The sequence below is a fragment of the Gopherus evgoodei genome, chromosome 7 (assembly GCF_007399415.2).
Source record: "Gopherus evgoodei ecotype Sinaloan lineage chromosome 7, rGopEvg1_v1.p, whole genome shotgun sequence".
Classification (NCBI taxonomy): Eukaryota; Metazoa; Chordata; order Testudines; family Testudinidae; genus Gopherus; species Gopherus evgoodei.
This window is the reverse complement of record NC_044328.1, coordinates 106,588,879-106,602,070: the sequence shown is the minus strand read 5'-3', so window position 1 is coordinate 106,602,070 and position 13,192 is coordinate 106,588,879. Positions and strand designations below refer to the sequence as shown.

General features: G+C 43.0%; 1 protein-coding gene across 2 annotated transcripts in view; it reads right to left on the bottom strand.

Annotated features, from left to right (window-relative positions):
• ABHD6 (abhydrolase domain containing 6) overlaps positions 1 to 8,390 on the bottom strand; it is a 34,110-nt gene extending 25,720 nt beyond the window's left edge. The window contains exon 1 of one of the 2 annotated variants that reach the window (XM_030570141.1): positions 7,823 to 8,390. The gene's annotated coding sequence lies outside the window, so the exon portion shown is untranslated. Of the gene's footprint in view, positions 1 to 2,498; positions 2,518 to 7,822 lie in introns of those variants that run through there. The other variant, XM_030570142.1, reaches the window with a different exon arrangement.
• Positions 8,391 to 13,192: the final 4,802 nt, after the last annotated feature.

The following is a 13,192-nucleotide window of genomic DNA, read 5'->3' as shown; positions in this document are numbered from 1 at the left end:
TTAAAGCATTCTGAGCCAACAGAAAGAATCCACTTAACAGCAGGATCTACCTCATCAAGCCTAAGCATTAAGAAATTTAACAATAATAGCTTGGCTGAACTGAAGGAAACAGGAAAGATGGAAACTTAGGATCACAACTACCATTAAAAAATTAGTACAATTAAATAACATTAACTAAAACGCAGTCAGATTCCCGCTATTCCTATTTATTTGAAACCCTCTTCCCCAAAGATTTTATATTGCCCCAAAACCTTTTGATAAATGAGGCTGCAATGTATGAGAGAGATGGACGTTTCTTTGTACTTCTACAACAATAGATTGAGCTTTCTTGATGAGTTACTCAGTCAGCAGCTCTAGATAAAGTATCATTTAAGTTACAGAACACACGGAAAGACATTTAATGCACAAACAGCATTTGATTCATGTCTATTGTAGGGTCTGAAAGCCTGGTTAAGAGTTCCAGTTATTTGATGTGATTCCCTTTAAAAAGGGGTGTGCTGGCAGGGGCAGCAACCAGGAAGTGTATTATTTGTTCCAATTAGCTGTTCTACATTAGGAGTTCAACAAGCAAAGACATGTTTACCAGCTTCCTGGCTGCAGTCTGTTCCTGGGGTAAGCCATGGCAGCTGTTACAACTCATATGATTAAATATTCCCAATGAGCATTACGCTACTCAAGGAAATACATCCCTCGTAAATCAAATGAGTCTGACAAATCTAAATAGAAATATTGCATGTCTTTCTTGCAAGCTCTAATATAAACATATGCATATATACATGCAGGTACAGAATGACGTGCATGTTTTCTCTTTCCATTCTGGATACAAGACTGATGTAATTTGAAATTTCAAATCTAAATCAGGGGCAAAAATACAAAATACTAATGTTTCCATTACTATAGCTTTGGGTTTTATTCTTCATTCACTGCCACCAAAGTAACTCTATTGCCTTCAACTGACTTACTCCCAATTTATACCACTGTAAATAAACTTTTATTTATGTATCCAGCACATTTAAGGTAGTTTTATTTTAAAAAAATAAAATGCTGTTTTTTGTGCATTTTGAATTTTCAGCCAAGTAGAGCTAGACACAAATCACAAGTAAAAGATTAATCATCCAGTCAATAAGAACTGCATCATTCATTCAATCATTTTCAAACATACTTAAAAATAAGAATTAAGAATCTGAATCAATGTAAGTTAAACTATACAGTTGCTTAAATAAATGTGTTATAAATTATTTAGCTTAAGCTCCTGGTTAGCAAAAAGAAGTACCAAAGTTAGTGTAAAAGCTATATTTAGTTGCAAACCAACATATTTTAATGGTTATCAACCAATCAGAATCAAACTTGCTTTAGGAAAATAAAAAGTACATGATTTAAATTGATGGCTTAAGAAAAGGTTTCCTGCTTGCTGATTAAAATCAGTGATCTACATTGCTTTGATTTAAATCAATCTACCCTATTTACTCCTGAGGGCATTCTGCACCAAAACATTAAAAATTCTGCACACAATAATTTAAAATTCTGCAAGTTTCATTTGTCATTAAATAAATGCAGAGGCTCCAGCATGGCAGTGGGGAGCACAGGCCTCTGGCTGCACAAAGGTGGGAAATCACCCTGCAGGCCCCTCACCCCTGCACAAGGCTTGGGTCTGCCCCAGAAACACCCTGAAGCCCTGCCCTTTTGCGCCACATGCACCACATGTGGGCACACAGGCTCAACCAAGCAGGATCCAAGTGTGGAGGGGCTCAGTGTCAGGGGATTCAGGCGTGGTATGACAGGATTCTGTGTGGAACAATCTGGATGCAGGCAGCTCAGTGGGGGGCATTTGGTGTGGGGGGGGATCTGGATGCACACAGGCTCGGGGGGCGGGGGTTCCAAGTGCAGGGGCAATGGGACTCTGCAAAGGCTTCCAGATGAAGTGGTTGGGGATCAGCGGAAGAATCTGGGGGTCTTAGTGGGGTTGGGTGCAGCTAGCTGGGGGTCTGGATGTGGGGGCTTGGGGTGGGGCATGAGGGTGGGGGTTTGAGTGGAGGGAGTTCACTGCGTAGTGGTGTGGGTGCAGGGGTAGGGGTCTGGAGGCAGGAGGTCTGCATGCAGGGGGACTCCAGATGCAGGAGGTTGAGGTTCAGTGAGGTGGGGTTAAGGTATGGAGGACTAGGGGAGTTCTGGATGTACATAGTGAGGCTTGGCAGGGGTGTCTGGGTATGGGAGGTCCGGATGCATGGGCATTGGGTGGATGGGAGAGCAGCTCCCCATACAGTGCCCCCTCCCCCCACAGTTGAGAAGTAATGGGGGCAGGAAGCAGAGTAGGATGCTGAGCTTCTTGCAGCTGGGGGAGGTTTCCGGGGGTGGGCCTGACACAGCCCCAGACACTCCTTGCCAGGGAAGAGGAAGTTGTTTCCTCTCCTGCCTCCAGCTCAGCTGGGACCAGCAGCTGATCCCGGTTCAGGGTAGGAGCTATTGGCTGGGGTGTCCCAGGCTCTGCGGTAATTTACCTCTCTGCCAGATGCTCCGGGTGCATGAAATGATGTACCTGCTCTCCTAGGGAGTGGTGCATGACTGCTCTTGCAGCTTCCCTTTGTTTCCCTCTCAGAAAGTATTTTTTCTGTGGGAAAGCAAAGAAATCTGTGGGGGACATGAAGAGTGGCGCAGAATTCGTACCTATTGCATTCCCTAGATTCTGGGGAGGGTGGTTCTCTCCCCAGCCATCTGGGGCTGTGACAGTAGGCAAGAACTATCACAGCCCAGCACTCCGTCACCCTGCCTCACACCTTGTATGCTGGGAGGGGCAAGGAGGACAGCATAAAATCATACAAGCAAAACCATACAGAAAAAATTAATTCTACAAATCAACCCCCAAACCGCAGGTAACAGTAGCACTGATTCAGACTAGCAAGCTGCTTCAAGTGTCTTTTACCCTCCAGAAAGTGTCTTGTTTACTGTGTTGTGGGTTGTTTTTTTTTAAAAAAGAATAGAATTAAAAAGGCAACAAAATTAGCAGGAGCAAACTTGGCTTCCTGCACCATGTCATGCCAGCAGGGACCAGGAAGAGTGTGGAAGCAGCAAACTTGGCTCTTAGAGAAAGGATGCACTTTGTTTTGTTCTTCAGCAGCCACCTCAGGTTTTGGTTAGGTTCTGTTTTTTAGCCCACAGTAACACCTAAGCACTTAACAAAGACAATATTACTACTATTAAAAAGGCAACACAACTAAAAAAGAAGATGCTAATTTAACCAGCATAGAAACACAACAAGCAACATTTTGATTCTGTCAACATTCAATTAAAACAAAAGCCAAAACCCATGACTTGCACTCATTAACAGCTGCACGTCACTGGATCGCAATCTGTTTTCAAAGGCTAAATTATCCCAAGAAGAGCTTTGTAACCAAGTGTTGTTTGCATAGCAACATATGGGAGAAAAAAAACACCCCTCTGGGCTTCGACAGTGCCTTCCTTGCAAGGTGCTCAAAGCACCTCCTAAGCATTAATTAGGCAAGCCTTATAATACAATACCAATGCAAGATGGGTAACCATGACATCCATATGCCAAATGGAAACAATGACGTTTACAATGAGCTAGCAGCAGAGCTGGGACTAGAACCCAGCAGTGCTACTGCCCAGATTTGAGCTAACCGCTGGACCACATGCCTCTAAGATTAACGCATTCTCTAGAAAGGGATTCAAAATAAAACCCTGTCATCCCAAATGTCTTACTGCTGTCAGAAACAGCACGTAAGTGAGTGACAGAAGTAACGTAGGTGGTGAAACAGGACTTAAATCGTTCAAGAGCAGTTCCAGATAGTCCCACAGAATTTACCCAACAGCCCCTTCATCCAAAATAATCTAATGAATAATTATCAAAAGCAGAAAGAAGAGCAAGGAAATTTATAACCAAGCATTTGTCAGGTCAAAAATCATTATTCCCCACTTGAACTCAATTAATTGAACAATCTGTTCAAATGTAAAAATGTAAGTTTCAAAAGTACAAAAGCTGCCACTTACTGAAATAGGGAGTATGGCAGAATAACTGCATTTCAGCAGCACTGTTAACCAAAAGTCTGACTGGATAGTCTGAATGAGTTTTAAATCCTTGTCTATAGTCTGTCTTGTTCCATGCTGACACGTGAATTGGTATAAGAGAATTCTTGGGGTATAATTCAAATGTTTATTTTGATTTTAACAAGTTAATCACAAATAGGCTTCAAAAACAGCACACCGTGTGGCACAATTAAAACAGAGATGTCTCCTCACCAAAACTAAATTCATCTGAACTAGCTTAATATTGTTTACGAGATCAAAGTAGGGGGGGAAATTCAAATACAAAGTAATAAAGTACCAGAGCAGCATGCACAGAGCACTGATACTTTTCATCAGTATCACAAGTTTTTTGTACAATGTGTCTTGGGGAATGTTACATAACCTACCCAGCAAACTCCTTTTGATGAAATGGTGTTCAGCACACAGAGGATAATACACACCACTGGGAGTACTGACATACCAAATAATTTTTTTAATTCAGAAGCTAAAAACGTAGGTGAGAATTTAGGGCTCAGTTCAACAAGGGAAGAAAAAAGTCCATTTTGTATGCTGCGCAAATCTGTGCAAGGTCATGAAGGACTTTCTCTCTGTAGAAATCACATATATATATATATATATATATATATCTTCATTAAGCAGGCCCATTGAACTTTAATGTAGTCATTATCAGTAAAGAACTGTGTCTGTAAAAATCAAAATCATTTTGGATATAGTCTATATTTAGCTTAATGTTATTTGGCTCCAAAGCACTCAATTTCTGACTTACATGACTTAAATTCAAAATACTGAAAGTTAAAAAAAATTAAATGCATCTTATTTTTACTTGAAATAGTAATAGAGAAGAAACAACATAATGCAAATGTAAGACCCCACTGAGGACTTTTCAGGCTATGATAAACCACAATAGCAGAGAATATGTCACCAGAACCCCAGCTGAACTAGCTAATAAGACAAGAAAAATTGAAGTTTCTCTCTGAAACCATCTTCTGCTTAGAATTCCATATATATAAGAAATAATTTGATGTACCATTTTGATACTACTACAATTTATGCCAGCTGTTCTGACTTTTCACACACATGCTATGTGCTGCAGTCTTTCAGAAGCCATATAAATTGTATAATGTAAATTAAAATCTATTAATATTTGAAATGCGATGGAGGGAACTGCTTGTCCAGGAGCCTCTTAGCTATCCTGCTTAATCCAGTCCTGAGAGGAATGGAATTAAGAAATGCAACTGTTAGACTTTATTCACAGACTGCTTCAAGACCAATACATAATTTTTTTTCTGAGTTTGAGAGTCTCTGTATCTTTGACCTGTTGTTATTTTGTGAAACACAAGAGATACAAACTGAAATCAGGTAATTTGGGTGCAGTTTCTATCCCTGTTTTTTACTATCGGTTACCAAACCACAGCAACAACTGATTACTGGTACTTGTCAACACCATGGTTAAAACACTGTTGAAAAGCTTAACTGGTACTGGCTGTGATTCCAACAATAGCAGCTGGCTTAAAGACACAGAGAAAAGTCCCCTTCTTTCTTCCAAATCCAAAAATAAATTTCCATCCCTTATGTATCTGCATATACATCAGCATCTATAAACACACATTTTAATTGGTCTACACAAGTTGCGTAATTTCCCTGTTCATTTCATTTGTATATCTGAAGTTATCATTACTAATACATGCGAAGATATCAATGTCAAAGGTTGGGGAAGAGATTATATGCTTTCCCCCAATAAATCAAAAGAATGGCTCCAACCTAATCAGATTCTGAATTTCTTTCCAAGTGTAAAGACATTGATCAAAGTAGCATTTATACTACACAATCTGATACGCATAGAATTTCATTCTGAAAGAAGGCAGGTTCTTCCAAATAATAGACATGGATACCACTTTGCTTTTCCAATGTTAAAAATCAATAGAGACATTTTTCTGTGGCTATTTATCTACTTTCAAATTTAAAATAGTTACAGTGAGAACTTAAAGACTTTTTTTAAATACCAAAATTGTATAGGTGCTCATGAAGATCCACTGAGTTGTTAAAATATGAAAGACATACATACATACAACACACATACTCCCCTTTGATGAAAGTGTCCCATTACTTCTAAAATGAAGCTAAAATGGTTCAGACACAGTACAGTAAGCAATACATAACTAACAAATCCTTCCTGACATATCAGATTTCTCACTTGCATCTAGAGTGACCAGAGAGCAAGTGTGAAAAATCAGGAGGGGGGAATAGGTTGCCTATATAAGATAAAGCCCCTAATATCAGGATGGTCCCAATAATATTGGGACATCTGGCCAGCTTAGCTGCATCAGAAATTTCCCCTAGCCTTCCTCCAGTCTGGCACTGTCCTTCATTAAAGTCTAAGATCATAAAGCAGCAAAATCCCCCTCCCCTCTAGGCCTAAAAGTCACAGCTTAGTAACAACTCTTCCTTTCCAAAAAGAAACCCTAAAACACATTTTAAATCCTGGCCCAAATTTTGAGATCTCGGAGATGAAAATTCTGCATTACACACACGCTATTCTATTATGGAAGACGCTCAGTCTTGTTTCCACTGGCGCTCAGGAGGTCATGTGTAGGTACTTTGGTTTATACTGAGTACATCAACAGACTGCCCTGTATTAAAATAGATTAGGAATTTTCCACTGAAAACAATCCCCCAAATTGCTTTAGATTCTCCCAGATAGGAATGTGCCTTATGCCCTATAAACTCAAGAGAAATCCCACTGTGCTCAATGCTCTCTGAAATAAATATCTAAACTCAGTTTAAAAACTTCTCCAAGCTTAAATATTCTGTGCCTGTAATTCTGATGGCTGGAGAGCATTCAACAAACTTCACCACTAAACCATTTTACTTACAAAGTCTACAGTTTTATGCCAGGTTCATATCTGAAGTGGCGCAGGGATCTGTGCAAAAATCTTGTAAAAAAACTGAAATAAGCCAATTCCTGAGACCCACTTTAGAGAATGACCAAGTGAATCCCTGCAGCCCACAAGAGAGGTTGGGGCACTAAAGAATTCACTGGCCCTTCTTGCTAGAACCACAGTTTAGTCAATAAAACAAACACCTAATATTATTCAACAATCCGCAGTACTAGTGATGTCTCCTCACAGGTGTAAATTCACAGACAGACAAACATGGTGTGGGCGGCTTATATAATGTTGGTAAATTCCTGAGAACACTTGTGCTGACTCGGGAAATGACAGCTGGGGGAAATGTTCTAGAATAGAATCCCATCTAGTTCCACCTTTCCCCTACGATCGCCCCCTATCCCAGTAATGATGTTTTACAATAATTTAGCACAACAACGCGCTCTGCAAGCCACACGCGGGTGAGGTCACATCACAGCACCCCCGCGAAAGGCAGCCACTTCTGGGGAGGAGCGTGGCTGTTGCTAGGCGAAGTGCCCTGCTGGGACCTTTACTGCCTCTGCAGAGTAACCAGGTCCAGGTCATGCATGTGCGAGTCCGATTGTATTGCGGTGCCTGGACGGGGGGCAGGGACGACGCCTCTAATGTGCCTGGGTGGAGGAGCCAGGTGAATTTGCGCGCGGGGGGCCACCTGCTGCCCAAGTCTGGCCCCCGTCAGGCTTCAGAAGAGGCCACATACCCCCGTTTGCCCCCCGCTCTTATCGCTGACACTGCGTCTCAAGCCCCGGCATCGGCACAAGCCAAGCTGCCCCCAGCTGTTTTCGCCGCCTGCATCCCCTCCCGGCCGCTGCAACAGCATCCTCCATCCACGGCCTCCTAGCTCAGCCCGTCCTCACCCGCCCGGGCGCTCCGGCTCCGCCGCGGCGTCCCCCCGGGGCCGGCCCTGCAGCACCTGCCCCGCTCCGCTCGCGACGCTTCCTTCGGCTGCGGCTGTTCCGGGCTGCAGCCCCACAACTGCAGCGCGTGCGGCTTCTGTCTCTCTCGCCCTGCACCTTAAAGGCAGGGAGCACGGGAGCCTCCCCCTCCGACAGAAAATGCTCTGGCTCAGTCTGAGCAGCAGCCTGCCCAGCCCCCCCCCCGGGCCGATGGAATATGTCTTTATAAAGCTCCATCGGTATGTCCGCTGTTAAAGATTCTCCCCCTTAGCCAAGGGCTGGTGCATGGGGCATAACGCACAGATGCGGACTACCGGCGCCTGGCATGCACCCCAGGGGCTCAGTGACCATCATGCTGCACGGGGTATGCATTTGGACTGTTTTGTTCCAGAGCTGAACAGACATCATCATCAGAAGCGGCATGACATCCTACTGGGCACCACCACTAACAGGCTGCTACAAAGCTGATGGGACGCTGCCATCCAAAGCTCTTTCCCTAGGGTGCTTCAATCGCCACCCCAGCTCTCCAACCAATAAAGCAGCCGCATGTGTCACTGAGTTAAGCTACACAATTGTCATTAAAGGGACGCTGCCAGATCAAAAGCCCTACATAAAAAAGGTTTCCTTTTCTGTGCTAGTAAGAAAAGTTAAGGGTTATACAATGCAATGAATAGCGAAACATCTAATTTATTTTTCACAGTGAATACTGGGGGGGTGGATTTTTGGTTTTGTTTTATTTTGCTCATTTTGAATAGTGAAAGAAGACTATCAGCTTCACCTTTTTCTAAACACAATAATGTAGTAAATTGTTTAACTTAAAAAAAACCAAAACATTAAAATCTCTCATTAATATTAGATTTTGTGAAAATCTAGATACTGAATCTAAACTCTGGAAAAATATCCATTAAGAGTCGGTCAGCATTTCCACAAAGGAAAGCAAACTGGGCACTTGCCATTTTCTTTCCTTTTTATACATCTAAAGGCTAGTAGAGTTTGGGTTAACTTTAAAATAGCCCTGCTTGTTTTTTAACATTAGAACATCAGGTCCTGTCTAGTCTGGAAAACTCTGCTGTGATCACATCACAAAAATCAGGCCCTTGATCTGGGCTTACTCACAGTGCATAAAATTCAGCACATGCCTCAATCTTTGTAGAAGTGGGGTCCAAGACAATGAAAATTGGCTATTTGAGAGGAGAAGGAATTTTTAGCCAGACTGCTTAACACTCTTTGTTTTTGGTAAGTGTAATTATTAACGTCCATAACTAATTAACATTTTGAAGGAAGTTTTTGTTTAAAAGATTCAACTCCTCCACCCCTTCAGGTGCAGTGTGAGAGCTCAGAGTGAACATCTCCTAGAGCTTCCAGTGGCCTTCCAATAAAACCAGGGAAGTCTCAATGTTAAATTCCTAATACCTCTAAAATAAAAGACAAGCAGCAAAAAGGGGCATAAACCTAATGTTAAAAAAATCCTTTGTTAGCCACCTTTCCCCAGAACACTGTTTGAAATTTGAAATGTAATTTGCCTTAAACCTGTTACTTAGAATAGGAAAAACTTTCCCCCGTTATCTTATATTTGTTGTAAAAAAGCTACTATTCCATCTGTATTTTAAAACAAAACCAAACCTCTTTTTAAAAAATTGTCATTAAAAATTGTTCCCTCTTATGACTTGGAAGAAACCAAATGAACTCTATTCTCTGTGTCACTGTAACGTTAACTGATAGCATTTTACATAAGATGTAATTTATGACAATGTGAAACAGAAATAACCATATCCATTTCAGAGCCATGCGAAACACAAACAAATCAGCTTGCCACTTTGTGAAGCTCAAAACTGGCAAATAGAAAATGGCATTTTCAAGCTTAATGGGATCTTCCATTTCAAAAAGAATTCCCTCTTTGCTTTATTTAGTTATTTATTCAGATTGAATTCACAGAGCTCATATGGACTTTTTAGCACATCTCCAGCACTGGGGCTGTGCAATCACTCAACCTAGCAGAAGTATTAGGAGTCATGATGCTTTCAAGAGTATCCCAGCCCACATGCTGCAGCACCCATAAAGGAGATACAGCATATGTTCCTCAGGGCTGCCAGACAGCTCTTATTACATAAAGCAGAAGGAAACTTTTCCATGCTAATTTGCTGGGTAGTCTTTTGATTCCATTTCCACTTCACAACTACAAAATCTCCTTTGCTTCAGGCTTTGTAATTAATTCTGTTTAACATGCCTTCTCTTCCCTCCCAGGGGGTTTTAAATAATTTCTGGAAGTAAGTTACCTTAAAAACCAAGAATTGTTCCTCCTGATTGGAAAGTTGCTAATGTGGTATCTATTATCTTAAAAAGGAGCCAATGGAGATCTTGGGAAATGCAGACCAGGGAAATGCAGACCAGACCCCACTCTCCACGACTTCCATGACATTTTCTGCCCCAGGTCTGGAGCTCGCAGTCCCTGACCTGGTGTGAGGACCCTGCAGCTGTCCAGCCGCCGTGGGGAGTGGCAGACTCCGCAGCTGTCCAGCCCGAGCGGGAAGATTCTCTACAGCTGCCCAGCCACAGCAGGCAGTGGAGACCCTGCAGCTGCCCAGCCACAGCCAGCAGCTGGGGGATCCTGCAGCTCCCAGCTGCCCCAGGGGCATGGAGACCCCACAATAGCTCAGTCCTGCAGGCAGGAGGACCCAGGAGCTCTCCCACACCACAGTGGTAGAGGACCCAGGAGCCCCAGCCTCAGTGGGTGCTGAACCCAGCTACCCCTTTTGTCAGGGGTATTTTTTGGTAAAAGTCAGGGACAGGTCATGGGCTGCCATGAATTTTTGTCTATTGCCCAGGACATGTCCCTGATTTTTTACTAAAAATATCTGTAACAAAAATACAGATAAGGGATATCTAGGGGTTGTAAATTTACTTGGAACATCAAAAGTCTTGTGATAAAGTCCCTCCTAAAAGATTTAGTTTAAAGATAAGGTATTATTAAGACACACTAAGGGTTGAAGTCTCATTGTGGGTAAAATCAGGTTAAACTTCAAGGCCTTCTTCACATGAGAAAGTTGTGCTAGTTTAATTTAAATATTTTTTTTAAATATAGTTCTATAGTTAAACCAGTGCGGACCCTGTGTGGACACTTATTTTCATTTGAGTGGTTCATTTTGGTTTGTCTTAAACAGAGTCCTAATCAATGTAAGCTAAAATACACTGGAGGAGTGAGATGGGGAGCTGAGAGGAGTGTGACATTGAAGGCAGCTGGCAGAGTGCTATTTGAGATGCACTAGGTGCTGGAGCCTTTAGGCCTTCACAGCTGCAGCACTTGCTTGAGCATGGTGCACCTGGCACCACCAAAGACTCAGAACAAAGCCTGGTACCACAGCACTCCAGAGATCACATGCAGAGGCAACACTTATACAAGGCGGAGAGAGGCTGAGAACCAGATGGGGCATTACTATGGAAACTGAAATTGCTGTGGGGGTTGGGGGACTGTGATGCTAGGAAGAGCCAGAGTTGAAGTCAGGAGGGAATATGAATAGTGAAGGGGGAAGCCAGCTGAGCAACAGATCACAGTGATACGGATGGGGGAGACGAGATGGAGTATTGTTCAAAGGAAGAGGAAAAGGGGAAGGAGGAAAGTCTCTGGGAGAGCCAGGAAGTGGAGAGAGTGGGAGCTGAAGAAGAGTTCTGAGCATTCCTGTCATAAACAGATGGTTAAGGGTTAATGTCTCTTTTACCTGTAAAGGGTTAAGAAGCTCAGTAAACCTGGCTGACACCTGACCAGAGGACCAATGGGGGGACAAGATACTTTCAAATCTTGGTGGAGGTAAGTCTTTGTTTGTGTTGTTCGCTCTTGGTGCTAAGAGGGACCAGACATGCAACCAGGTCTTTCTCTAATCTTTCTGAAACAGTCTCTCATGTTCAAAATAGTAAGTACTAGCTAGAAAAGGCGGATTAGTCTTATGTTTGTTTTCTTAACTTGTGAATGTGTATTTTGCTGGAAGGATTTTTACCTCTGTTTGCTGTAACTTTAAATCTCAGGCTAGAGGGGAGGGAGTCCCTCTAGGCTATATGAATCTGAATACCCTATAAACATTTTCCATCCTGATTTTACAGAGATAATTTTTGCTTTTTTCTTTCTTTAATTAAAAGCTTTCTTTTTTAAGAACCTGACTGATTTTTTTTCTCTTTTAAGACCCAAGGGGATTGGGTCTGAACTCACCAGGGATTGGTGGGGTGAAAAGAGGGGGGGAAGGTTAATTCCTTTCTATTTTAAGATCCAAGGAGTTTTAATCAGTGTAGCCTCTCAGGGTAACCCAGGGAGGGGGAAAGAAGGGGGGATGGTTTATTTCTCCTGGTTTTAAGACCTGAGGGGTTTGGGTCTTGGGTTCCCCAGGGAAGGTTTTGGGGGAACAGAAAGTGTGCCAAACACTATATTTTGGCTGGTGGCAGCGCTATCAGATCTAAGCTAGGAATTAAGCTTAGAAGGGTCCATGCAGGTCCCCAGTTTTGGACACTAAAGTTCAAACTGGGGGAAAAATACCTTGACAATTCCAAAGTAAATAGGAGGAGGGGAGAGGGAGAGGGTGGGGACAGGTATGAGGTTAGAGGAGGAAGGACCCAGAAGTATCCTGGTGATGATGGGGAAGGTGTGGGAGAAAAGGATGAAGACTAAGGCAGGGCCAGGGTTGGGGCAGCCATCACCAGAGAGAAAGAGGAAGCAGAGACGGGGTTTGGATTTGAGAGAGGGAAGAGCTACAGGAGAAGATAGAGCTGGTGGGAATACTAAAAGGGGGGAAGAAAGAGAAAGTGTTGATAGTGGGAGAAGTAGAAAGAGGAGAAAAAGCAGAGAAGGGTAATGGTTGGAGTCAAGAAGTAGCTATAGAAATGTCATTTATCCAAGGCCGGCGCAACCCGTTAGGTGACCTAGGTGGTCGCCTAGAGCGCTAACATTTGGGGGGCGGCGACCGCGGCGGCTGGATCTTCGGCCGCCCTAGTCATCATCAGTATTTAAGGAGCGAGACCTTCCGCCACCTAAGGCAGCAAAAAAGCTGGCAGCTCTCCTGCATTTATTTTCCCTTGCAGCTCAGTCCAGGGGCGGAGAGGAAGTTTGGTTAACTACACTAGCAGTTCTCCATCCTGGTGGTCTATCCCTGGAGCCAACTTTTTGTATCAGAGGAGGGATAGCAAGATGGTGGCACATCTGCTGAGAGCAGTTACCTGACAATCTCTGCATGTGACAAGGTAGATACAGCATCTTCACCAGACACTGCCTTTGATCACCAGATCTTTCAGTCTGTCATTTTTCCTTGATCTGTCTCAATTCATTCTGCTCTTTCCCCATCTGCCCCC